The 26,983-nt window shown below is 45.5% G+C and overlaps 1 protein-coding gene across 2 annotated transcripts in view; it reads right to left on the bottom strand.

Moving 5' to 3' along the window:
- The window catches only part of LOC133212692 (ankyrin repeat domain-containing protein 11-like), a 198,807-nt gene extending 179,323 nt beyond the window's left edge, over positions 1 to 19,484 (bottom strand). Inside the window, exon 1 of one of the 2 annotated variants that reach the window (XM_061354378.1) lies at positions 19,348 to 19,484. The gene's annotated coding sequence lies outside the window, so the exon portion shown is untranslated. Of the gene's footprint in view, positions 1 to 10,236; positions 10,395 to 19,347 lie in introns of those variants that run through there. The other variant, XM_061354377.1, reaches the window with a different exon arrangement.
- Positions 19,485 to 26,983: the final 7,499 nt, after the last annotated feature.

Genomic DNA, 26,983 nt, shown 5'->3' with positions numbered 1-26,983 from the left:
TCGCTATATTTTCCTATATTAGTAAACTAGTTGAAAGTTTTCTATTTGTCTCTCATTTTCTCTCTCCTGGAATCATCAAACTTTGGAACAGCAGCCCCTTTGAAGAGGTACTTTTGAGTATCCCAAAGGTGACAGTGTGTCGTGGGTTCAGCTATAGCAGTCATTTTCCTCCTTCTCAGCAGCTGGCACAGTGCTGTACTTTTGACTTTCAGCCTGGGAACAACACTGGTTTTAGTTGTTGCTAAGTAAAGCTTACTCTCATCAAGGACTTTCTCAGTCTCATGCTTTGCCAGGGAAGAGGGGAAGCCAGGAGGAAGTAGAGACAGGACACCTAGCCAAAGATGTATTCCATACCACAGCATGTCATACCCACGATGTAAACTGGGGGCAGTTACCAAGAAGGCCCTGATCACTGCTCAGGTCTGCTGGGTATCGGTCAGCAGGTGGTGAGCAATTGTATTCTCTCCCCTTGTTATTTCCTTTATCATTATTATTATTATCAGTGGTAGCATTAGCAATTTTGTGTTATACCTTAGTTACTGGACTGTTCTTATCGTGGGAGCTACATTCTTTCGATTCTCCTCCCCATCCCTCCAGGAGCAGGGGGAGAAAGAAGGGGGGGAGTAAATGTGCAGCTGTGTGGTTCTGAGTTACTGGCTGGGCTTAAACCACAACAGTGAAGAACACAAACTAATGGTCAGTTGTGAGCATTTATGTGACAACAGGGAGAGAGGGCTTGTACACCGAAGAAGAGCACCAACTTCATATGTGAAAGACACAGAAATACGCAAAAGGGGACAGAGATGAGTAACATCTACTGCAAGGCTATGCTATCCCCACAGTGCACATACCGCACCGTGCTTATACACCTCAAAAAAAAAGGTTAATATTGTTCACAGGTCTCTCGGAAGGCAGGCAGAACTGTGCTAAAATATGGTGTGTAGGTATAAAAGAAATAAAGGCTGATTCAGCCCTGCTCCCTTCCTGAGCCTGACCCTCCCTCCAAAGGCTCTGTCTTAAATAAGATGTTATCACTACCTGTTTATATACCATTACAGGAAAAAAAAAATAAAAGCCTCAGTTTCTTCATACTGCATTACAGAACAAGATGTTACTCAATACTTCCTGTAAAGTACTAAGAAATAACTGAGACACCATGAACAACTGAAAGCATCCATAAACTGGAGTAATCCAGACTTACATAATCGACAACTGACATCTAACCGTGCAGAGAAGGATAACACACACCTTTGAGACTTAAAACGCAATTCTAAATTCTTTTTAAGGAGCCTAATTCAGGAGGGAGCAAAATTCATTTCTCCAATATATAATTTAAGGTTTGTGCCATAACAGTACACAGAAGATAACCCCATGGGGTTGACTTGCACTCCTTCAGCTCATCCTGTTGAACAAAATTAAATAATTTGCTAATTGACAAGTTCAGTTTGAACCGATGCCACCATGACTCTGATCTTGGTAGCTGGAAGGTAAGTATTTCCAAGTTTCAAGAATCCATGGAGAACAGCAGAGATCAGCATCCTTATATTTTCTTAGTGCATCCTAAAACTTCAAATATCTGAGCACAGATACTCCTGGAGATCACGCTGTACTTTACCCTTAAAACCACAGCAAAGACAAAGCACCAGCTTCTTCATGCCCACAGTACCCACCACAGCCCCTCCAGATGAGGGCAAAGCCCACCACCACACTAGGGCTTGTATGCAGGGCTAACTACTAAAGCCCTAAACCACCCCTGCCTTGGGATAGCCCCACTACCTTCAGCTGTAAAATCTGCTTCCTACCACCAGCTGCAGTGGACATCCATAATGCTCACTGTCCTGGGTTTAGCAGCAGCAGTCATTTTTTCTCCTTCTTGGTAGCTGGTGCAGTGCTGTGTTTTGGCTTTCGGGCTGGGAACAAAGCTGATAAAAATGATGTTTTGGTTTGGCCAAGGACTTTGTGAGTCTCATGCTCTGCCAGGGAGGAGGGGAAGCCGGGAGGAAGCAGAGACAGGACACCTGACCCAAACTGACCAAAGAGGTATTCCATACCACAGCACGTCATGCCGAGGGGGGAACTGGGAGGTACCCGGAAGGACAGGGGGTCGGCCGGGTCGGACTGGTGGTTCGGCGCGTGGTATTGTACTCCTTTCCTTTGCTATTTTCTCTTATCATTGTTGTCGTTGGTGGTAGCGGTGGTGATTTGTATTGTACATTAGTTGCTAGACTGTTCTTATCTCAGCCCGTGGGAGTTGCATTCTTTCGATTCTCCTCCCCATCCCTCTGGGAGCGGGGAAGGGGGGGGGCAGCCCCTGGGGAAGGGGGGGGGGACTAACGTGGGCCTCGATTGCTTCCAGCCTGGCACCACTCACTGGGAGTAAGTGCACAAGCTGTCTTGGTTGGGGTTAAACCACGACAGTTCTTTTGGCGCCCAACGTGGGGCACGAAGGGGTTGAGATAACAACAGATCTGACCGGATTAATAGTCATAGATTAAAGTTCTTGTCTCAGTGTACTTTATGGTAATGACTTGTAACACAATAGAATCATTGATCATGAAACTTATCTGGCTTATGTTCCCAGTATGGTCACCACCTTTATACTTTGGGAGGTATATAATAGAAGTGCTTAGCAATTGCACATCTTTTTTCTCCTTCTCGGGTGGTCAACCTGTGAAGGAGGCATTCTTTTACCCTCCCAGTCCTCCCCCCAGAGCATTTACAGCATCATTTGAGAGTTTTGAATGGCCTCTTAATGCTGTTGAGACTTGTTTGCTGATTGTGATGGGGATCACCATGTTGGCACGTATACAGAGTGTATTTTGCCCACAACTATTTCATCTGTTTTCAAAAGTTAAGCAGAGTCAGGTTTGGGTCTTGTCTGGGGTTAAACGACGAAGTAGGAGGACCAAGAGATTTTCTCTGAGGCTGGACAGCCATGAGTGGCAGGGTGTGTGGGACAGTATGGGCAAGTGTCTAGGTCAGTGGGCCCCTCCAGTACTTTGGAATTTCACCACCGAACAACTGCAAAATCCAGAAGAATTAGTAAAACATTTAAATGAGGTGTGTGGTCATTCTGGCCATACCAGAGACGAACAAATCATGGCAACGTGCTGGGGCTTGGCCTATGCTTACAGGGCCATGTTCAATGCTTTTCAGCACCTTCAAAAGGAAAAAAATGTCGCTGGATCTGAGGGCAAAGCAACAGCCAGTACAGTTACTCCAGCTCCAAGTACAGCAGCTACACCACACCCAGCAACAAGTACAGCAGCTACTCAAACTTCGACTGCAACAGACAGCGCAGCTATCCCAGCTCCAAGTACAGCAGCCACATCACCCCCAGCAACAAGTACAGTCGCTACTCAAACCACAGTGATAACCACTGCAACTAAACCAGAGGACCAATTCGTACCAATATCGGTTGCCCCTGTACACAAGAGAAAAAGAAAAAAGGAGGCAGGAAGGTTAAAGCAAGATGAAGAAACAATGTGTTCACTACTCGATCCAGACCATGATCAGGAGTCATCATCACATGATGAAGAAGAAGAAGGAGAGGTGACTTCTCGACTTCGGACCTCAACCGAGCTATGGAATACGCGAAAAGATTTTACCCGTCAACCAGGGGAGCACATCATCACCTGGTTGCTCCGATGCTGGGACAATGGGGCCGATGGTCACGAAATAGAAGGTACAGAAGCCAAGCAGTTGGGATCACTTGCTAGAGAAGGGGGAATTGACAAAGCAATTGCAAGAGAGAAAAAGTCTCTCAGTCTTTGGAGGCGGCTCTTGGCAGCTGTCAAAGAAAGGTTTCCATACAAGGATGATGTTATGAGTCGTTCGGCCAAGTGGACTACTATAGACAAAGGCATCCAGTCTCTGAGGGAATCAGCCATCGTAGAGATGATCTATCACATCGAGCCGAATAACGGGAATATACCCATAGATCCAGATGAAGTCGAATGCACACGACCCATGTGGTGAAAACTTACACGGAATGCACCATCATCATATGCCCATTCATTGGCAACAGTAACCTGGAATGACATAGTACCACTAACAGTGGATTAAATGGTTCATAAACTCCGTGAGTTCGAAGACAATCTCATCCCTTCCATCATCTCACCTGTGGAAAAACTGTCCCAGGATCTCAAACAACTGAGGGACGATATATCTGACTTATCCAACTCCTCGCGTGTACCAACACACGTTTCAGCTATTAATAAAAGGTCTTAAGAAATCCTTTCAAGAGGTATGGGGGGAAGGAGTCAAAACATTTTCCAACTTCCACCCAGGGTACTGAATATTAAACTTCTCAATCCATTCTGCTTAAACTAGTAACCTCAATGCTCAGAAGTAGCCCAGATCAGCAGAAGCTGACAGCATCCCTCTCCTCCCATTTTTAGCCTCACCATTCTTGCCAGAGCCCCTCAAATGAACAAAGCAGAAAAAAAGAAAAATAGGTACTTGATAACAGCAATCAAAACTTACATCAGAACAGAGTAAATGATACACCTAGCTTTGGTGACATACAGCAAAATATGTATAACTGTTTGCCACTAAATGTCTGTAGTTCTGCTTTCGGTGTTGTGGATTATACAGCTATGGACAATTTTCTTATTTCAGCTACTTCATATTCTTGAAGATGGCAGGAACGCTGGAGTTGTAATAAACAAAAAGCAAATCCAGTGGTTGGAGATGATTTTTTGCCTTCTGCTTGAGCTACATTACTCACCAATACTGAGTAACTGCACAGAACAAGAACAAACCTAACCAGATAATGGGCTGCTACAAAACCAAATGCATGAAACCCCAACATCAGCAAAACCCAAACAAACAGATAACAAACCCCAAAATAATACCTGAGAACATTTTTGCTAAGTTTATATTCAGATGCTTTCTTCTTTTCCTCATTTGAATAACAATTTTTGCCAAGGTCTTTATTCATAGTGAACTGCAGATGACTTTCTATTTCTAGGTCAGGAACATTATTCACCCTTCAATGTACATTTCCATTTTTAAAATATTTGAATGAAATTCTGGGCTGCTGCACTGTGGAAAGATATTGCTGCCCATGTGCAGAACCTGGTGGTGAAGGTACGTCATGTAGATGCCCATGTACCCAAGAGTCGGGCCACTGAGGAACACCAGAACAACCAACAAGTGGATACAGCTGCTAAGATTGAAGCGGCTCAGATGGACTTAGATTGGCAACATAAAAGTGAATTATTTTTGGCCCGGTGGGCCCATGACACTTCAGGCCATCAGGGCAGAGATGCAACATATAGATGGGCCCGTGATCGAGGGGTGGACTTAACAATGGACACTATTGCCCAGGTTATTCATGAGTGTGAAACATGTGCTGCAATTAAACAAGCCAAACGGTTAAAACCTCTTTGGTATGGAGGACGATGGCTGAAGTATAAATATGGGGAGGCCTGGCAAATTCACTGCATCACACTCCCACCAACCCCCCAAGGTAAGCGCCATGTGCTTACCATGGTGGAAGCAACCACCGGATGGCTGGAAACGTACGCTGTACCCCACGCCACTGCCCAGAACACTATCCTGGGCCTTGAGAAACACATTTTGTGGCGACACGGCACCCCAGAGAGAATTGAGTCAGACAATGGGACTCATTTCTGGAATAACCTTATAGACACTTGGGCCAAAGAACATGGCATTGAGTGGGTATATCACATCCCCTACCATGCACCAGCCTCTGGGAAAATCGAAAGGTACAATGGGCTGTTAAAAACTACACTGAGAGTAATGGGTGGGGAACTTTCAAGCATTGGGATACACACTTACCAAAGGCCACCTGGCTGGTCAACACAAGAGGATCTGCCAACAGGGCTGGCCCAGCCCAATCAGAACTTTTACATATTGTAGAGGGGGACAAAGTTCCTGTGGTGCATATGAAGAATTTGCTGGGGAAGACAGTCTGGGTTACTCCTGCTTCAAGTAAAGGCAAACCCACTAGTGGGATTGCTCTTGCTCAGGGACCTGGATACACTTGGTGGGTAATGCGGGATGATGGGGAAGTCCGATGTGTACCTCAAGGGGATTTAATTTTAGGGGAAAACAGCCAATGAACTGATTGGTCAGCTGATTGGAGCTAGCCTTGCTAGAGCCGCAGCCGGCACGCTACAGCGACCGCGAGCTTCTACCGAGATCAGGAAAAACAGAGGGGATAGAGCGGAGCCATCGCGAATCCCGACATTTCCCAACACTTCCGGATTCCCGAAGTTCCAGCAGCCCTTGCGAAAGAGCGGCTGACGTGGCGGGGGGGCGTTCCCACGGAGAACCGTGACCACTCCCCGTTCTTATCTCAGCCCGTGGGAGTTGCATTCTTTCGACGGACTAACGTGTGTGTTTTCTGAGCCTGAGGGCTCACAAGTGGAAGTAAATCAACAGGAAACAGGCACAGTTCAGAAGAACAGCAGCCATGACATTGAGCAGATGTGGACAGGACAGCCAAAACAGAGAGGTGCAGAATAAACCAAAAATCCACAGACAGGCAACAAATGTAACTAAGATTTATCTTCACCCCCTTCCTACCTGATCTTAGCCAAGAGGAAACATTTTTTTCTTACAAACATGAAGAAGCACTTTGGTATCACTCCTGTAGACAGAGCTCACTGCTATTAGGTGCCAGGCTTGAGGTGGAAGGGAAGGCATTTGCCTGACTACAAGCACCACCGTAAAGACAAAGGGACATTATTATGAAAGCAAATCAACTTTTTATGCACAGATTAATGATAACAAGCATTTCATTGATGTGTTTGAAACATTTAAGATTTTAAACTAAACCATAGGAAAGTATGTTACTAGTTAGGCTATTACAGCAAATGAAATTAAAACTGAAAATTAAGTCTAACGGACATCAAATTTAAGTAAATACATATCAATTTCACAATCATCATAATACATGGTTCTTATGACAAAACTCATGCAGAACATAAAAGCACCCTTTATAACTCCGAACATTAAGCTGAGGTACCACAGGCATCTTACAGATTATATAAAGTGCCTCGTGCAAATAATCACAGTTCCTTGAGTGAGAACTGCCTCATGATTAACACAGGTCCATTATAAAGTCAATACATAACCCAGCTCCTGTGAGTAGTCACCACCACATCAGACTACGTTTCTGTAGCAACCAGGGTAGAAAATATAAAGCAAATTACAGTTTCATTATTCTCCATGACAATATCTGCAAGGCCACTCTGGATAAAAATGCTTACATTCACACATGTATTTACTAAAATAAATAAAAAGCAGGATAGAACTGCTAATGGATCATCATGCATTAAGGATCAAGAGTCTCTATCCCTCCCCAAAATTTTAATGCATGCATAATAAAATTCTTCAAGCTAATAGAATGGAAAACAAGCCACCTCAGAAAAGTTATCTGCACATTTAGATAGAGCATACATACTTGAAGAAACAGGTTTTGCAAAGGTCTAACATGCACAGGTCTGGATGTTGTGATCCTTTAATTTTCCTGGCTGCAAACAAAGAGCACATTTATACCTCCCCATCCCAGCAGAAAACACTTTCAATAAGAGAAGTCACTTGGAGTATTTACAGAGACTTGACTGGAACTGAAATAATGACTTACTTTAATCAGCTATAACTTACTTATTGAAAACTTAACAGTGCTTTATACCTCAGAATTGACAATGCTGACTACAGCATGGAGAGTCTTACACCTCACTGGGGTTTAAAAGCAGCACAGGTCAATAAGAACCTGTTGTCAGATACTTTTATGAAAGCCCACAGTTAAGGCCTGAAAAGGTTTGGCTATTCTCCCACCATGATCACTTAGCCTAAACAGTCCTTTTTTTAGGTAATATCTCTCTGGCTTTAAATATCTCCTGAAGCATGAGCGAATTGGAATGAGGCTCATTCAAGAGGCAGCCACTTGGGTTTTTTTAACTCACTTTGCTTGGGCCACAAAAAAAGCCCACAGAAAGAAAGAAGGTTATAAACTGACTTACAGTCTCTTTTCCACTCTGAAGCACCACATTTTAAGAACAGTTTGAAATGCTGCATTGGAAAAAAGCATTCCTCTCAGCCATGTTTCAAGGCTCCCCCTGCCAAGTTCCTTTACCATGAAAATGGTCTGCCTGTTCTGCAAGTAACACAGGTGCAGGTTTCTTAGGAAGACCCAGAAAGAGCACAAGCAACTTTCTGAACCCATTCCAGTGAGCTAGGAACACAAAGGACAGCATTAACTCCACTGGCACATCTGAATTCACAACAAACATGCTTCCAGACCTCTGCATCCATCTCTTGCATCCACCTACAGAACTTGAATCATGAGGATCATAACTTTTTATAACAGTGGGAAAACTGCAATATTCTCCAAAAGTTCACTCCACCCTGCACATAAAAATGTTCATAGGTTCAACCATAAAGCCAACTACCTTCTTTGAAGTTCAACTTAAAGGCGACCTGAAAAAAAAAACTGCATGAACATTTTACACAACTCCCCTTGCAGACAGCATCGCTCCTTAGTCATTTGGTGTGAGTGTTGACAAAAGCAAGTTAGGTCAAGAAAGGATCTGGGTAACAAAATTCTTTACAGGTGAGCTCAGGTTACCCACAAACACCAAATGCACACACCACCAAATATATTCCAGTCATGCACCACATTCCCAGAGGACTGCTTGCTGCAAAGCCCACAGTAGCATTACCATTATCATTTCAACTAATATTGTCACTGATCCATGACTCCCTTCACCTTTCTCTCTACAGCCATATGCAGACTACCTCTGTACAATGTAAAGAAAAATGCTACAATCCTTAGACTAAAAATAAGTAACAAATCTGCAAATTGAACCACAGTAGCAGTTGCTAGGTTCCTTTCAAAAGCTTCCCTGGTTGCTAGGATTGGATTTCTACTGAAGCTCCTTACTGCAGTGGTGGAGGGGTTGAATGCTGTTTTCAGAAAAAACTTCTAAAACCACAGGCTGCATACTTGCACCAACAAGTACTTACATTCTGTGCACATATCAAATTACTCATACACACACCATCCTTGCTAGGCTTCAAGCAGATGAATCCCACCAGGCCCAGCTACCTTCCCTGTGCCAGAGCATTAGACACTGTCCCACATAACATCCTTGTCTCTAAATCTGAGAGTCAACAGTTTGATAGATGGAGCACTCAGTGGGTAAAGAGCTCGCTAGATGGCCGCACACAAAATGCTGAGGTCAATGGCTCAATGTCCAACTGGAGATCAGTAATGAGTGGTGTCCCTCAGGGATCAGTGTTGGGACAGGTCTTGTTCAACAACTTTGTTTGCGACATGGACAGTGGGACTGAGTGCGCCCTCAGCAAGTTTGCCGATGACACCAAGCTGTGTGGTTCGGTTGATACGCTGGAGGGAAGGAATGCCATCCAGAGGGACTTCAACACACTTGTAACTTGGGCTGATGCCAACCTCATGAAGTTTAACCATGCCAAGTGCAAGGTCCTACACCTGGGTCGGAGCAATCCCAGGCACAGCTACAGGCTAGGCAAAGAAGAGATTCAGAGCAGCCCTGCAGAGAAGGACTTGGGGTTGTTGGTTGATGAGAAAATGAACATGAGCCAGCAGTGTGCACTCGCAGCCCAGAAAGCCAACCATATCCTGGGCTGCATCAAAAGGAGCGTCACCAGCAGGTCGAAGGAGGTGATCCTGCCCCTTTATTCTGCTCTCGTGAGACCTAACTTGGAATACTGTGTGCAGTTCTGGTGTCCTCATTCATAAGAAGGACATGGAATTGTTGGAACAAGTCCAGAGGAGGGCCACAAGGATTATAAGGGGACTGGAGCACCTCCCGTATGAAAACAGGCTGAGAAAGTTGGGGCTGTTCAGCCTGGAGTAGAGATGGCTGCGTGGAGACTTCATAGCAGCCTTCCAGTATCTGAAGGGTGGCTATAGGGATACTGGGGATGGAGTATTCATTAGGGACTGTAATGACAGGACAATGGGTAATGGGTTAAAACTTAAACAGGGGAAGCTTAGACTGGATATAAGGAAGAAATTCTTTACAGTTAGGGTGGTGAGGCACTGGAATGGGTTGCCCAAGGAGGTTGTGAAAGCTCAGTCCCTGGCAGTGTTCAAGTCCAGGTTGGATGAAGCCTTGGGTGGCATGGTTTAGTGTGTGGTGTCCCTGCACATGGCAGGGGGGTTAGAACTAGATGATCTTAAGGTCCTTTCCAACCTAACTATTATATGATGTTATGTACCCCACTTACTGCTGACGTGCTCCCACATCCTTTTGCAGAGAACTGGGTTACTGTGCCGAAATGCATCCACATCAGAACAATCACTTTTTCTGTAAACACAAGCAAATGCATGCTAACATGAAGTAGAATTCTAGAGCAAGCCAGGCAGCCTGCAGCTCGCATGCTCCAGCAAGCAGCAGGAGGTTCAGGGGGAAGCCAGGCTGTTATGCAATACTAAGCATGCAACACTGCCAGAAGACCTCCCATGCACTCTTCTCTGCTACAAACTGCATCAAGTAAATTAGCACCAGATGTACGACATAACAGCCCTGAAGAGACTCTCCAAAGGATTCTTGCAGATTTCAATTACTTACACTACTCTGTAAGAGTAAATTCTGCCTACAACTATTACTGGTAATGTCATTGTCCTGGTTTTAGCAGTAGCAGTCATTTTTTCTCTTTCTTGGTAGCTGGTGCAGTGCTGTGTTTTGACTTTCAGCCTAGGAACAGTGCTGATAACAATGATGTTTTGGTTTGGCCAAGGACTTTGTGAGCCTCATGCTCTGCCAGGGAGGAGAGGAAGCCAGGAGGAAGCAGAGACAGGACACCTGACCCAAACTGACCAAAGAGGTATTCCATACCACAGCACGTCATGCCCAGGATGTAACTGGGAGTTACCCAGAAGGGTCTTCTGGGTCAGACTCGTTTTCGGCGGGTGGTATAGTATTCTCGTCCCTTATTATTTTCTCTTATCATTGTTGTCGCTGGTGGTAGCGGTGGTGATTTGTGTTGTACATTGGCTGCTGGACTGTTCTTATCTCAACTCATGGGAGTTGCATTCTTTCGATTCTCCTCCCCATCCCTCTGGGAGCAGGAGACGCGGGCCTCGACTGCTTCCAGCCCAGCACCACTCACTGGGAGTGAGTGCACAAGCTGTCTGGCTGGGCTTAAACCACAACAGTCATGAAAAGGAGACCCATCATTCATATCCAGAAACAAATCCATAAAAGAGAAAGCTTCAAAGAGCTGATCTAACCAGAGACAACAGCTAGTCACAGGGATACAGAAGAGGTAACAAGCTATTAGCAGTACACACAACAGCAGCCCCAATGCTAACAGCACTCCAAACTCTTATCCCTGGCAGAAGTCTCCACACCCCCAAATCCTTCACCTCGATGCTACCACAGCTTCACTCCATTTTTCAAGCACTTCCCTCTCAACACACAAAAACAAGGCCCCGATCTCGAGAAGGAGATGAAGATGCAGGATGATCTCAGATAGGAGAAAAGCAGGAACAGATGGGAGGGAACATCAAAAGACAGAGACAAGAATCCTGGATGAGGAAGACCAAAGTGAGAGCAGAACACCAAGCAAAACCTCCATCAGATGAGGCTTCTGGGAAGAGGGAGGGACAGACAGAAGGGAGAAGAAATATTATGGTGGGTGAAGCAGGGGAAGCTAGCAGACAGAACAGACTGCAGAAATAAATTCAGCATTTCAAGACTACAACCTGAAGCCTTCTAAGGAGCACTCCTCAGCAAACCAGGAAAAAGCTACAAAGTTGACTTCTCTTCTGATCTCTTTTCCCCGGATGAGGACTAACTCAAAGGCAACTCTGTTCTCACCACATAATGAATTTAAAACTCTGGTACCAGCACCAATCACAGGGGAAAGCAATTTAATTTGCCACCATCACCCACAACAGAGAACAGCCCTGAGTAATGCAGGACACCTCAAATCCCAGTTAGAAAGCCAGAAGCCTTCTGGGCTGCTAGCAAAATGGAGAGCATAAAACAGATCAGACCAGGACAGTTACAGCACAGGGCCCAGACATGTGCCCAGAGACAGGCCACAGCAAGGAAGGAAGCCAGAAAAGATATAGCAGTTATCAGCTATTCTCATTTCCAAAACTAGCTTATTCTCACATGTCCTTTCTTGAGTGGTAGGACAAGAAACCACACAGGCTGGAATAAAAAGATCAGCTTTCAAGGAGAACAGGCTTTCCTCTTCAAACCTGGCTAGCACATTCAGTGCTTAAGACTGCTCAGAAAGGTAAACTTTTACACACAAAAATACCACCCTTGCTTGTTACAGACAAACAATCCAGCTTGGATAAATGTATCTGCCTGTGCCTAGCTGCAAGATGAAACCAAGAAGATAGCTAGCTATGGGAAGCAGCCAAACACTGTAACCAGAGTTAGAGCTCACCCAGTGGTATTTAAATTAACTGTAGCCCAGCCATGAGCAGGATGCTAGTTTCCCCCTATACAGCCACTCCCTTTCCTGCATCCAACTGTAGCTCTTCCCTGCATCAGCATGGCTAATCTCATCCATCTATCTAAAGATATAGCAGTACTTTATAAATAGGCTTACATCTTCAGACCATGCAAGGCCTGACTCAACAGTCGGTGCAGCAAGCACTGTGCACTGTTACGACAACAGTGACATTTCACAATCCTCAACAGCCTGCAGAACATGGAAAATAACAGACTGAAGGTGTAACGTCTACCCAAAAGATTACTGTTTTTCACAGGATACAGTCACTGCCACAGTCAGCAGGATACTAGATCTGTTATCTCCTCCCAGAGGAAGGCAGCTATCAGGAGACCGTTCCCAATGGAAAGCTTCTTGGAACTTTATCTAGCTCCTCCTGGATCTAACATGCCTGCATAAAACCCAGCTACTTACTAGCAATTTGGAGCTCCTAGTACAACTTGCTTACACAGAGGGGGTCATAGGACAGGCTGAAAGGTGTAAGCAGGATATAGTTTTATGGCTCTGAACTCATGCCCAGATAATCTGATAAGACTGTGCTCGAGGAGAGGGGAACATTTTCATGTGTGCTGTATTTAAAATGAAGATGCACCATGAACTGCAGTTAAACATTTTATATTTAATAATTAAGTTTCCATTCACATTGTTTTCTATTTAATAGGGTTTTTTTAGGAGTTCTTAATTACACATCCTTTCATTTCCTATCAAGATACTCAGAGTAGCACAGTATTTCCAACACAAGCTCTCCAGTAACTTGCTGCACAGGCTGTCAAGCCTTCAGGGACAGGCTGCCTCTGGATTGCGGTGACTTTTTCAGAGGGTAACATTACCCTTCCTTGCCATGCCCGTGACACAATTTTAGCAGCTTCATGTTGCTCTGAAGGCAAATTCTTTTTTACTTTTTCTATACTGCAAAGCTGTCAGTCTTTAAAAAAAAAAAAAAAAAAACAAAAAAAACCACAAACACCTTTGCAGAGGTGGCTTGTTCAGTGTTTGCTTCCCCTCCCTCCTCCCCTGATTACCCACAGCCATTTAACCACCCCACCACAACACCCTGCAGATGTTGCATCCCCAGCTGAGGGCCTGAAACCAACCACTCAAATGAGGATAGCCTTAATTTTCTCAGAGCAAATCCAAAACAACACAAGAGGAAAGGAGATGCTTTCTCCCTGTTCATGAGAAAAACACTGGTTCCCTCAGTACATAGTTGAGATAAAGCTTCTTTTACACATACTGAAGCCTTCTACACTTTCTACTTTCAAAGCCTGTAAATTTTATTACTAAAGAAGCAGGAACACATTTTAGTCACACATGAACCCAGTACAAACACTCTTGCACCTACCAGCAGAATTAATATTTCAGTGTTTCCACAACATTTCCAAAGATGTAAACTTTGGTTTACTAATACAGATGTAATATACAATCAATAGTTTGCTCCTGCCACTGCAGGAAATACCCATCAGATGAGTTTGGTTTTCTTGGAGACAGGGGAAGAAAGGCTGCCTACAGATTTTGAGAGAATAATTCAATGCATGAGTGCCAATGGCAGTACTGCACACATCCATATGGCAGGGACAACGTAAACTGTAATATATGCTTCACATCACCACCCTGACAGTGCCTTCAACAATGCAGGAGAAGGTAGAGGCCGCTCACTGGGGAAGCCTCTCCACCACAACCCTTATGGCCAGCAACCCTGCAGCTGCCCTTGTTTCACACCCCCAAAATTAACTGTACAGATAGACACGCCCCTGCCCCACTGTCATATTTTGGTGGCAATTTGGGAATTTTTCTACATGCTGCAGCCTGGGGAAAACATTCAAGAATCAAAAGGAAGAATTTTGGAGTCTAAAATACCCAATATAATTAACTGCATTTTCTAACAGGATTATTTCCTTTCCTGACCCCAATTACTCCTTCATTTTATTAAAGGGAACTCATACACAGAAATGTTAACACCCTAAAGAGTCACATAAACAGAAAAAAAGTCTGAGGGCACCATTATAAACAGAGTTAATAGAACTCAATGACTGGAAATGGATCTTGAAAGCTGTTAGATCAAAGCAAGATCTTTCTCATGCAAGGACTGCATTACCCTTGGAGCCACAGAGCTAATACCATCTATAAAAGTATTTTGCTCAAGTAAGTTCAGAAGAGCAGCATTTCATCTGTAAAAAGGTGCAAGGTTTTTATGGGATTAACCATTCCACATACAGCATAAAAATTAGAACAGCTTTTTAAAAGCATGCAGCTGACAAAGACTATACAGACCAACATGTGAGCCTGTTGTCTTCACACACACAACATGCTGAACAAATTTTTTCACTATTAGCACTTAAGCTGCTTTTTATTTTTTTAATACATGCTTGTAAAATATTACAAATTGGCATCACCTTTAACTATCCACAGATGAAGCCTGCACCACCACCCAGGCTCAGACAAATTAAGATTTTTAAATACCCAACAGTTGCACTAGAAAATACACCGGAAAACACCGGTTCTCACATAGGCTTAGAAATTCCAGGTACAACTGAATACCCTCCAGAGCAGCCTCCAGACCGCTGGCGCCAATAGCTTCCTCCCCTCCTTGCAGTAGGATACTGAAGACAGCATTTTGCCCAAGCATATTAAGGCTCTGGCTGCACAAGCCCATACAGTTTAGGATGCCTGTGATTTCAGATAACTGGCTACACCAGCTTTTCCTTGAACATTCTTGAGAGTATTTTTACGACCATGCATCAGTGACATACAAATTACATAAGACTTGGTGGAGAATTTCATCGCCCTGCACCCTCAGAAAAAAAGCAGCTCTCTCCATGCTGATCTCTCTTGCAGGAAAAAGAAAATATTTAAAAGCTGCATACAAATCATTCCTGTAAAGTGCCATGCAGACTGGTTTAAATTAATGGGTTAAAAATACATGCAAGTTTATCACAAAACACTGAAATCTCTGCTATGGAGACACCAGTTTCTCTCCACAGCCTTTTACAACTGAAATACCTACAGTTCTGACTCACCACAGAGACAGCAGACAAGCCACCTTTACTAGAGGCCCATCAAGAAAATATAATTAGAATAACAACCACCATGTAAATATTTCCAAGTATTATTTGCTTCAATGTACAGGAAAGCAATAGTACCTATCACTACTTGCTATGTATCTACCACCATTAAATCTTAATACCAAGGAAGAATTTCAATCCATGAGACAGACAGTCAAGCCTGAAATTCAGGTGTTGCTCAAGAGGAAGAGGGGTTAAACTCAGGAGGGAACCTCACTCACTCATTTCAGAAAATGTAATTAACCAGCTCCTGTGCATTTCTTACCCTCAGAGAAGGATTCCTTCACCAAGTAATCAAACCATCCCAGTTAAGACTTAAGTCACAACACAACATGTTCCCCTCCCCCACCCAAAAAAAAAAAAAAAAAAAACAATCACAAAGCTTGTAGAAGATTCAAACATTACTTAAAAAATACTACCATTTCTTCACAGTAACTTAAAGCTCTTCTTCATTTTTGCCTTAGTCACTGCATGGATCTAAAACTAACTGAAACCAAGACTCCCCATCCCATGGGAGCCCCCAAAATCCTGGTTTTGTTCCTATACTTGAGACACTTCATTATTACAGATGCCTTCCTTTAATGTTGAAATATCTGCAGGAAACACTGCCATCACACAGCCATGTTACAATTACACAGTTAAAATAATCACCACCAGTCGTGAGCAGTCCATCTGGGTTACGGAACAGGAGCACTGCTGGTACAGTACTGATTAACATGACTAGCCTTTACTGACCCTAGAGAAATACATTTGTCTGCTCTACTGAACAGCATAAGAACACTGCATGACACTGTGAGATGCATTGGTTTGTCTAGAAGTGGTTTGGGGAACTTAGTTGATGAAAGCATAAGTAGAAAATAAAATTATTTTAAACAGGTTGTCTACCACACACAAAAGAAGAAATTAAGCCCAGCACTCTGCTGGAGGGTTTTTTGTTTTCAGGGCTTTTTTTGCGTTTTCTTCCCCCATCCAGAGTCTGATAAAATGGTATTACATTTAGGTAAAACATCCTAAAAACAAAAAGTAGCACATTTAAAAAAATCACTTTACCCCGAGCCATAGGTTGGGTGCCTTTAAAAAAAAAAAAAAAAAAAAAAAAAAAAGGATAGGGACAAGAGTTCATTTTTAAAAGCAGAACTGAAGAGTAAAACCAATTGTGAAACACTAAGTGTAACATCACCAGCTCCCAGCCTGTCAAAGGAGCAAATGTTTCCATGACCAGGGCTCTTGTCATCAGCTGAGAGCAGAAATAAGGAAAAACCAGGCGGGAACTGATCCAGTCAGAGTGCAGAAATCAAAGGGCTTGCGCATGCTCCAACTCCAGTGCATTGTTCACTGTGTGAGCAACAGGGTCTGCTGTGAATGTCACAAACCAAACCCTCAGCACTTACTCAGACAAGTCTGAACATGATTCAAGTCCCTGCTAGCCCAACAATACAGGTACATAGCAAACCCCACAGAGGCCCAGACCACCCTTTTCCAGGGAGGACACAGACAAGACAGACCCTGGCAAGTCTTATCCCTTCCTGCACTACCTCCTTTAGGACTGACAAGTTCTTGTAGAAGCAAAGAGACCTGAAGCATTTTTGTATAAAAAGAGCTGAGTTCCACAAACCCCAGACACAACTTGGCAAGAGCAGACACAGGGACAGACATGGTAGCACAGACATGGCTCTGCCTTGGGGACAGACACAGGAAGACCATGAGGGTGACTGCTTCAGGGAGCAGCTCCAGCAGAGCCCTGAGTGCACACCCACAGGCACAGACCACCCACCAAGGGAGCTTCCTACAGGAAAAAAAACAGGTAACACAGCTTCAGGCTAATGCTTTGCAAGGAAACAAGGTGCCTGAGACTTTCCCTGCCAAGACAGAAGGCAGTACAGGTCTCACACCATGCAACATTTTAAGCCCTTCTACCATAACCATGTGAAAGTGCTCAAACACACACCTTTAACTGCCAATAAATCAGTAAATCCATTTGATAAAATGCCAACTTTTTTTTTAAGTTAATCAAGTCAAATACTTAGTTCCTGGGTAGAGCACACACAAAAGAATGTATCAATGGCATTTGAAAACAGGCAAGAGTAAATTTTTCTCCTCTCCATGGAGTGGTGCTGTCCGTCCCATCATTCCCACCCCCCCCAAAAAAAAGGGAAATAATTGGAGAGGTTATACAAAAACATTCCATTTTATGAACAAATCAGAAAAAAAAAAGGAGAAATACATTTAATTCCAAGTTCCTTGAATTTATATAAATCTCAGAAAAGCACACAGCAACTACAAAGCATTACATTCACAAGATGTTTTCAGCTAAATATCTTTACCTTCACAGGAAAGGAAAAAATATATACAAAATGAATTGGTCTGTATCCAATTTCAGAAGCCATCTAAGGAAGAAACTTTGCTTCAAGAGCTGCCTGGAATTTGTTCTCTGCCCATAGGGCCATGTCCCCAGTGATAAGAGAGTACTTTGTGTACAAAACCAGGAGGGCGGAAGAATCCTTTCCTGCAACTGGATATCAAAACACATTTCCAAGCCTGGAGTAGAGACCAACCCATAAACATACCAACTCTTGTGCCTCAATGAAGAGGCCGGTTCTGAACCTGCACACACACTCCCTGGCAGGACAGCTGCTCTCTCTGGGAAAGGGCAAAGGACATCAAGGGCTCAGCTCATCCCAGCTCCTTTTTGAGGCAAGAGCTGGGGGGGAGAGCAACGATTTGCCTTTCTAAACATGCAATCAATCTATCTGATAGGGAGAAGTTAATTCTGGACTGCAGAAGTGGAACTGTTTTGGACTGGGATGATTTTTTTCCCCCTCTTTCTTTTTTTCTTCTCTTCACTAAAGGGCAAAGGTATCAAGCAGCCCCTCCCCGGCACACAAAGGGTTCTCCAAGCAGAAAACTACCAAGCAATTTAAAGATTAAACTATAAAATAAATAAACACGCATCAGTCAGGCTGGCTGGCGGCAGCTCAGTTCAGCTCCATCCTCTGCGCATACACACGCAGGGCTAACGCCTACCCAGCGATGATGAAATGTGAAACGGGAACTACCATTTCAGACAACTTTTGGTCTTGCTCCTCCCAGCACAGCACTCATCCCAAAACGCACGCTCCCCTCCCACTTCCCCCACCACACCTCGGCGTCCCCCAAAAAACAGGGTGGATGTGGGGGGACACAGACACCCGCGTTTCTCCTGCTCTCTCATGCGCCCCACCGCCCCTCACAAGCCTCCATAGCCCTGAACGGTCACCATGCCCCCAGCTCTCACTGCAGCTCCCCCCAACCCACACACACATCAGCGACTCCAAAACCAAAGCACACACACCAGCCCCCCCCAAACCCTCCTCACCTCAGCGAGGCCCCCTCAGCCCCCTGCCAGCCCCCTGCCCCCCAGGCCCTCTCCCCTTCCAGCCCCTCCACCCTCAGTCCCCCCACCTACCCCACCCCACCCCACACACACACAGCCCTTTCTGACCCTGATCTCTCTCTACACACCCCCACAGACCCCGCATCCTCTTCTCACCTTCAGTACGTCGCTTTCTCCCCGCGAGCCGACCTCGCACTACCCTCACCCCACAGTCCCAATCTTTCCCCAGCCGCTCCCGGTGCCGCCTCTCTGGACCCCTCTACCCTCACGCCCTCGACTCCCCCCTATCCCAGTGCCACTCACCCCCGCCTAGACCACCCCTCTCCTCCCACACAAGGCCGCGGCAGCCCCTTCACCCGCCCCAAGCTGGGCCCCGCTCCCTGGGCACAGCCCCAGCCCCGACCCCGCCTCGCTGCCCCTTACCTCAGCAGGCCGAGGGCAGCCTCGCGGGAGAGTGCGGCTTGCGGAACTAGCGGCAGGAGTAGCGACACTTCCCAGTCACATGCTCCATGACCCCACCACGCTCAACCTCGGCTAGCAGAGCTGATCTGGAGGGCTCCTTCACTCCCTGCCTAACGACCAACCGACCACCGATCAGACGCCACTACTCATTGGCTCACCGTATCGGCACACCCCATTGGCGGAACACAGAGTGAAGAAAGGGGGAGGAAAAAGAAAAGGGGAGGGAGATGAACAACAGCATAACAGCATTCTGCCTCCAGCCGCACACGAGAGCCGCCGGAAGTAAAAATGCCGACATGCCCCGTGAATCTATTGGTGAGCGCTGTAGAGGTCACGAGCGTGGCGGCGCTTCCGGGCTGGTTTTGCGGCTGATGGGAGATGCTGTGTGGAGGTTCTGCGTAGGATTGTGGTGGGGCTAGTCCTATCTCCGATCCCTGCCCTGCCAGACCCTCGGAGCCCCTGGCCGCCCTCACCCGAGGGTCTCTCCACCGGTCGGCCAAATCCGACTACCCTTCCCCGCGGTCCCGGCGCGGCCGAACCACTCTCTGCTCAACTGTACTGCGCCTCCGGTGCTTGTCCCCGGTGTGTATGGGACGCCGTCAACGGGGGCTCCCAGGTTTTAAGAGAGAACAGTGGCCGGTAGCATTTGCCCACTGACATGCTTGAAAATCTACAGCCTGAAAAAAGATTGTAGTGAGGTGGGGTCGGTCTTTTCTCCCAAGTAGTGTGAAATAAGAACTCAATCCTCTAAAGATAACAAGGTTTTATTGAGGGACAAAGTCAATAAAGCAAAAGCAACAGCGCTGGGCGCATGACCGTAGCCAGAGGCGGAAGTGATTAGTATTTGTTACAGGTTTTTATACTTTAACTATTGCATTAGTCACGTACATATTCATAATTCCCGTGTATAGGTGGGGAATATTATAACTAGCTCCAGGAACTTATTATCATAAGTCCCCTCCTTGTGGTGTCTGCACACTGCAGATTGTGGGCAGGGGTCTTGAGGAAGAAGTAAGCAGTCTTCCTCTTGTGAGTAGGGGTCTTCAAGATGAAGTAAGCAGTCTTCCTCACAGTGTACTTTTCACCTTTGGCACAGCTGGGTGCCCCAGTAATCACAGAACTACCTGAAACCAGCTCTATCTGTAATTCTTATGATAACTAGCAAAGATTTAAAACAGTGTGACCTTCCTGCAAAATTTATTGCAGGATGGGCAGACAAGGAGCATCCCAAGCTAGCAGATGTTTGGGAGGCTCTGTCTCTAAACCAACTGATAAGTAGAAGGATGGTGTGAAATAACTCATTCATGTTTAGTAGGGCCACTACATTCCACAGACTTACAACATAAACATTATTCTCTTTCTACAACCTAAGTTAAGCTAAAAAGTGCTTTAACTCTATGTTTTCCAGGCACTAGCTTTTCTTATATCAAGTCGTCCATCCCCCCTCTTTCTTTTACCTTTACAAATTCTTTTGCTATGTGACTCCATTTTGCTCAAGAGTTCTGGCCCTTTTTAACTTGTTGTCTAATCTTATGTCTTTAGCGAGCTTTGTTTCTGTTATTGTAAATTCCTACTGTTATATCCACATAACCACACCTATGATTTGCAAAAGCCAATACATTTATGTGTTGTTATCACAGTAGCAAATGAGGTAATGGCCTCAAGCTGCACCAGGAGAGGTCTAGACTGGATATTAGGGAAAAATATCACCAAGAGAGTGATCAGGCATTGGAACAGGCTGCCCAGATAATGGTTGAATCATTGTCCCTGGAAGTGAAACTGTGTAGACGAGGTCCTTAGTGACATAGTTTATTGGTGGTCTTGGCAGTCCTAGAGGAACAGTTGGAATTGATCTTAAAGGCTTTCTTCAATCTGGTTGATTCTATGATTCTATGAAAAGCAGTGGCAGGGTAACATGCTGGCCTGTGAAACAGCAGTGGTGTCAGGTGTAGGTCTGCTCCTGCTCCCAGGGCGCTGGCTGCTCAGGCTGGGGTGGGCACAGGGAGACTGTGGGTGCTTCATTACTGGGCATAGGCTCAATGGTTTGATTCCACCTTCATCCTAGTGCTGGGGACACCAGCACTACAAATCGCCTGGTGGTTTGGGGCCAAATTCCTTAATTATGTTATCATTAAAAGGGCTTGATGCCAAATGTTTGCTTTCATTTTCAGAAGAGGCTTTTCTTGGAAGTCACCTACATGAAACATTGTTCCTGCACCACTGCTGCAGGAGAGAAGTGAAGGGGTCACGCAGGCTGGGGTCCAGGCTGGTTGGACCCATTGGCACAGTGCTCGTGCTGTCCTTTGTCCCTCAGGGAAGGCTGTGAGTGTGGCAACTTCACCAGATCCAGGCTGTCACCAACAGACAGAGAAGGCGCAGCAGAACAGGCCGTGCTCCTTTGTGGCCCTGGGATGGGTCTCCTGCTCCTGACTGGCTGCAGCAGTTGTGCCTGAGCTTATTTTCTTTAAAGTGCTAATTTCATAATACCAAGAGGGGTTTGTGTGGGTTTACTTCCAGGGTCTCTCCTAAACAACCAAACCCATGACTCTCCAGATGAGGATAGTGGACAAGTCTCCTGCCTTTGTCCTGCTGGGATTGGGGCAGTGGCAGAATTGACTGTGCTGCATAGGCAAGCAGACATGTGACAGCTCAGCTCCTGCACTAGAGAAAACTCAGCCAGTGCCTGTCCTGCCTGGCTGTGGCTGTGCTGCAAACCCCAGTGAGGTTGCCATATCTCCTCCCAACAGTCGCTCTGTTCCCACCCATTGTGTTTGTGCTCTCCAGCACTAAGGTAATGCCAAAATTCCTGGTGGATCCTGTTATTTGCACACAGCTACCCATGCCTGAATTGATCATGACCCTTCTGCAGAGTAGGAACACCCGTTGTACATCTGCATTTTGTACTGCACATCTGTGCCAGAGCCCCCTCGTGTCACCCAGGTAAACCAAGCATTGTGGTTTTCCCTGTGGGAGAGCCCTGTTCATGGAGTAGATCTTCACAGCAAGTACGGAATGGGTGCATGTGTGGTTTTTGTTTTGGTGGTTGAGGATGGGGAATCAGGAGGTGGCAGCTCTACCATAACCTTGGCAGTAATTGTTAGGGGGGTTTAACTACCTGTTTCCAGGAGGGTGGCCTATAACTGCAATTGCTTTTTTGGCAGTCACAATTCCACTTTGAGTTACATGTTTGGCAGCCTAAAGGATTTCTCTTGTGCACTGGAGATGACAGTAGTTCCCAGAAGAATCTCTTTGCTGGTCTCAGTGGTGATGGAGGAGTAGCTCAGTAACATATATCTGACTTTGCTGTTAAATAATACCATGAGAGATTTATCCTGAGCCTGTTAAGCTGGTCCTGTTCTCTACTTAGGCTTACTCTTTTTATCTCTGCCCATCTTCCTCCTCCTCCTCTGTCAGGTCTCCTAAACCAGTCAAAAGAAAGGTTGTTGGGGCTTTTTTGTCCTCCCTTCCATTACGCTTCTTGTCACACTCCTCTGAAAACATTGCAAGTAAGTGTTTGGCTCTCTGGGGCCTCTGAGCAAGTAGATGAGAGGGGAAACGTGTTTTTTCATTTCCTAAATATAGTTGGCTGTAACTGCCTCCTTGGCAGCCTCGAATGTCACCCAAGTCAAAGATCCAGTGCTGGAGAGGAAGTTAAATCCTTTCTATGTCATCCTGACCTTTTTCCACTTGAAGGCAATAGTGTGGACAGTCAACTGATTTCAAGGAGGGACGTTAAAAGCACTTGGTGGAAGAAAACTAACAGCAGGAGCAGGGCGGGATGATTCCAGTTGGGAGTGTTCTGTTGATTTCTAGGTGAGAATTCTGTTATGAGGGTCTTCAACCTGCTTGGGTTCATTACCCTGAAGTGGCTTTTGCTCCTTGCAATGTAATTGCAATACTTAAGAGGAAAAAAAAATCCCCAACCTATAGTTAATTGTTGAGCATCTTTATCCTGCACTAGAGCTCTCAAATCCTAAAATAAAACAAATGCTGTGCTGAAGAAAGAGAACATTGCACAAGGGCAGAAAAATTAAGCCACTTGGGAAATATGCTCAGGCCTATTCCTGTCTGTCATGGCAAACTGAAGGGACACTAATTTGGGGAAGGAGCTCAGTGACCCTTTGGACTTTGTTCTATTTCTCTTCCCCTGTCTCGCTCTGGACATGGCATCTGCACACGCTGCTCACCTCCTTTTGCAACTTCAAGATAAACATATCCATCTCTGCTTCAGCCAAGCTTCCTTAAAGCTCTACAGCAACTCTCTCACGGTGGAAGGAACCATTATGTCAAGCATAAGGTCAAAACTATCCATCTGTGCTCACATGGGTGCAGTTCTCTGCTGATTCAGCTCCTCTCAGGATGTAAAGATGGGAATCTATTTTTAATACATGAGACAACATGTGATTTACGACTATTACAATCACACATCAGAGTAAATCCTGTGTGACCAGCCAGGTGCCAACATCAGAAGCCAAGAGAATAAAACTTTAGAAGAACTCTGATTAGAAGAACCTTTAAGCTTGGCTCATATTTTAATTGGTGTAATCTATTAACATTTTGAAGAGAGATGGTTTTGGCAAACAAAGCAGCCATTTAGAAAGCCAGCAAGAAGTACAGCTGATGCTCTTGGTACTGCAGCAGAAGCCTCCCCAACTCTGCACACAATCTCATTTTCTTAAATAAAACTAATTTCAAGCCATCCTTGTTGTTTAGTGGTTGCTGTTAAAGGACAACTCCAACTTAAAACAAACCCTTCTTCCTGTGATGCCATTAAGAAATAAAAGGCTGGGCTTCCACCTGCTTTATAATGAGGTGGTTGCTCACAGCTCCATGAGATGTAATTAATTAATGAGGCTAAACTAAAGCAACAGCTCACTCTTACCAAAATCAGCTGCCTTTTGAAGGTTTAACTCCTCGCTGCAGCCCGCAGTATGACCAGTGGTGGCCCAGTGGCGGCCCAGTGGCAGAACCACTGAAGCAGGACCTGGATTAGTTCCTGTGTGTGGAAGTGGGGTTGGCAGGCAAGGGTTACGTTCCCATGGCTGAACTTGGCCAGGGACCAGTTTTGTAAAAGTCATTGAGAAACCCAGCTCAGTAAAAAACACCAGCTGTGCAGGGGGGTAAACTGACCTTGTAGTTAACGAGTATCTTGAAGGGAGGAATAGGGATGTTAGAAAGTGGGATGTGCCTGTAAATAATAAAACCACAGAAGTTTCCCAAGAATATGTGTGAATAACAGCCTAGCTCTATATAAACCCCAGGCTTAAGCAGAATAAATGAATCACTTCTATCAATCATACTGGTTGTGCTGTGTTCCCTCCGCATCGCGACGACATAAAGTCTTCGACACCTGTGCTCCCTCACACTGTCAGTTTGATTAGGCAGCAGTATTTTTGGACCCCTCAAAGTTCTGAGCTGCTCTTGTGGGTAGTAAGTCTATTTACATGGTTCCTTGCAGTATAGACCCTATGCTCATGTGAATAGTAAGTCCAGGGAGCTTTGGGCCTCCTACATCACTAGAGGAGGATGTTTTCCCAGGGTAGCAGTCCCCTGCTGCTGGATAAATGCCTTGTATTGATGTTTTAGATGTGACCTCATGGCAGTCCTGTTCTAAATACTGTTTTTATGATTCCTAATGATCAGCTTTAGGTTTCTTAGCCTGCTTATGAATTTCAGGGGTGTGGAGTGACCATTGCTCACTTGCAACTTACTGACCTCCACCAGTCTGTGGGGTTTGGAGATGACTTCAGCCATCTCCTGCACACAGATAGATTCCTGGTCTTCTCCTGCAATCTGCACACTTCAGCAGCTCTCCAGGGGATGTGCTCCCATGGAGCAATCTGTTCATTTATGGTCTTTGAGTCACAAACAAGCTGTTTCCCTCCTCCTGTTCTACTGCTGCAAGCCAAGCTGAGAGGTACCCATGTCACTTAGAATCATAGAAAAGTTAGGGTTGGAAAGGACCGTAAGATCATCTAGTTCCAACCCCCCTTCCACGGGCAGGGATACCACACACTAAACCATGTTACCCATGACTCCGTCCAACCTGTTCCAGTGCTTTACCACCTTCACAGTAAAGAACTTCTTCCTTATATCTAACCTAAACTTCCCCTGTTTAAGCTTGAACTCAGTAGTAGGTTTCCTGTGACCTCCTGGTCATGCTTCTTTTGATGCAGCCTAGGATATGGTTGGCTTTCTGGGCTGCGAGCACACACTGCCGGCTCATGCTAAGTTTCTTATTGACCAACACCCCCAAGTCGTTCTCTGCAGGGCTGCTCTGAATCTCTTCTCTGCCCAGCCTGTAGCTGTGTCTGGGATTGCTGCGACCCAGGTATAGGACCTTGCACTTGGCATGGTTAAACGTCATGAGGTTGGCATCAGCCCACCTCACAAGCGTGTCAAGGTCCCTCTGGATGGCAACCCTTCCCTCCAGCATATTAACTGAGCCACATAATTTAGTGTCGTCAGCAAACTTGATGAAGGTGTCCTCAATCCCACTGTCCATGTTGCCGACAAAGATGTTGAATATGATTGGTCCCAGCACCAACCCCTGAGGGACACCACTAGTTACTCATCCCCAATTAGACATTGAGCCATTGACCACAACTCTTTGTATGCGGCCATCCAGCCAGTTCTTTATCTACCGAGTGGTCCATCCATCAAATTTATGTCTTCCCAGTTTAGAGACAAGGATGTTGTGTGGGACCTCTCTCAGTGTTGCTTCTTCTTTCATTGGCTTTGCTTTTCTAGCAATTCATAAGCCATGACTAGCAGACAGTTTGGTCACTGCTGCTGTACAGCCGATTCCCTCTGATCCCCTGCCTATGGCCATCTGTCACTTTCCTATCTTAAACTCTGTGGTCTTTAGAGGTGACTTGAAGATAAGTTTGTACCTCAGCACCGTGTCCCAGTTATGCCTTACGCCCATCAGCTGCCTCACCGTGAGGCTGGGGGTGTCCTCCTTGCCCCTAGGGAGGAGCAGTGTTGCATGCAAGAGGAGCAGGTTGGGAGGTAGGTTTGGCAGTGGCAGTGATCCCAAGCTGATACTGGAGGAATAGGTGTGATGATTTTGGACTGACTCATATGAAGAGGATACTCACTGAACAGATCTTTCCCTGGTGAGGGGTCTCACTGTGCTTGAGGGAGAAGAAGTGTGGTCTTTTAAGCACAGCTTTTTTTCCCAAGCCTGAAGCTTTTCTGGATGCTTTGCCTTGCTATGCTGAAGGGGAGTATTTATCCCATGACCTTGACTTGTCATCTGCAGAGAAGTAATGTAAAGAAAACCCATCTGGCACATGACAGGTGCATGCTGCTGAAGGGTGCTGGAATACTCTAGGGCATCACTGAGCTGTGCATTTTTGTCCTGCCACAGAGGCGGCCTGGCTTCTGCTGCTGGATGGGTAACAGCAATTTTTCATCCCTTGAAAGAGTCTGAATTTACCTTCTGGCACATGTTGAGTAAGCATGAATAAGAAGTAACATTGTTAAGCAAGCAGCTTAACCCTAACCCCCCTGTACATCGGTTAACCCTTTGTATCACTGGTGCTGAGCCTTGGACCCATTCAGCTTTCTCTGCCCTCCATCATTAAATGGGTCC

This window comes from Neopsephotus bourkii, unplaced genomic scaffold (assembly GCF_033783945.1).
Source record: "Neopsephotus bourkii isolate Nb327-2 ecotype Australia unplaced genomic scaffold, CSIRO-AGI_Nbou_v1 NB_735, whole genome shotgun sequence".
Taxonomy (NCBI): domain Eukaryota; kingdom Metazoa; phylum Chordata; class Aves; order Psittaciformes; family Psittacidae; genus Neopsephotus; species Neopsephotus bourkii.
The sequence above is the reverse complement of the archived record's forward strand: the minus strand, read 5'-3'. Positions and strand labels throughout refer to the sequence as shown.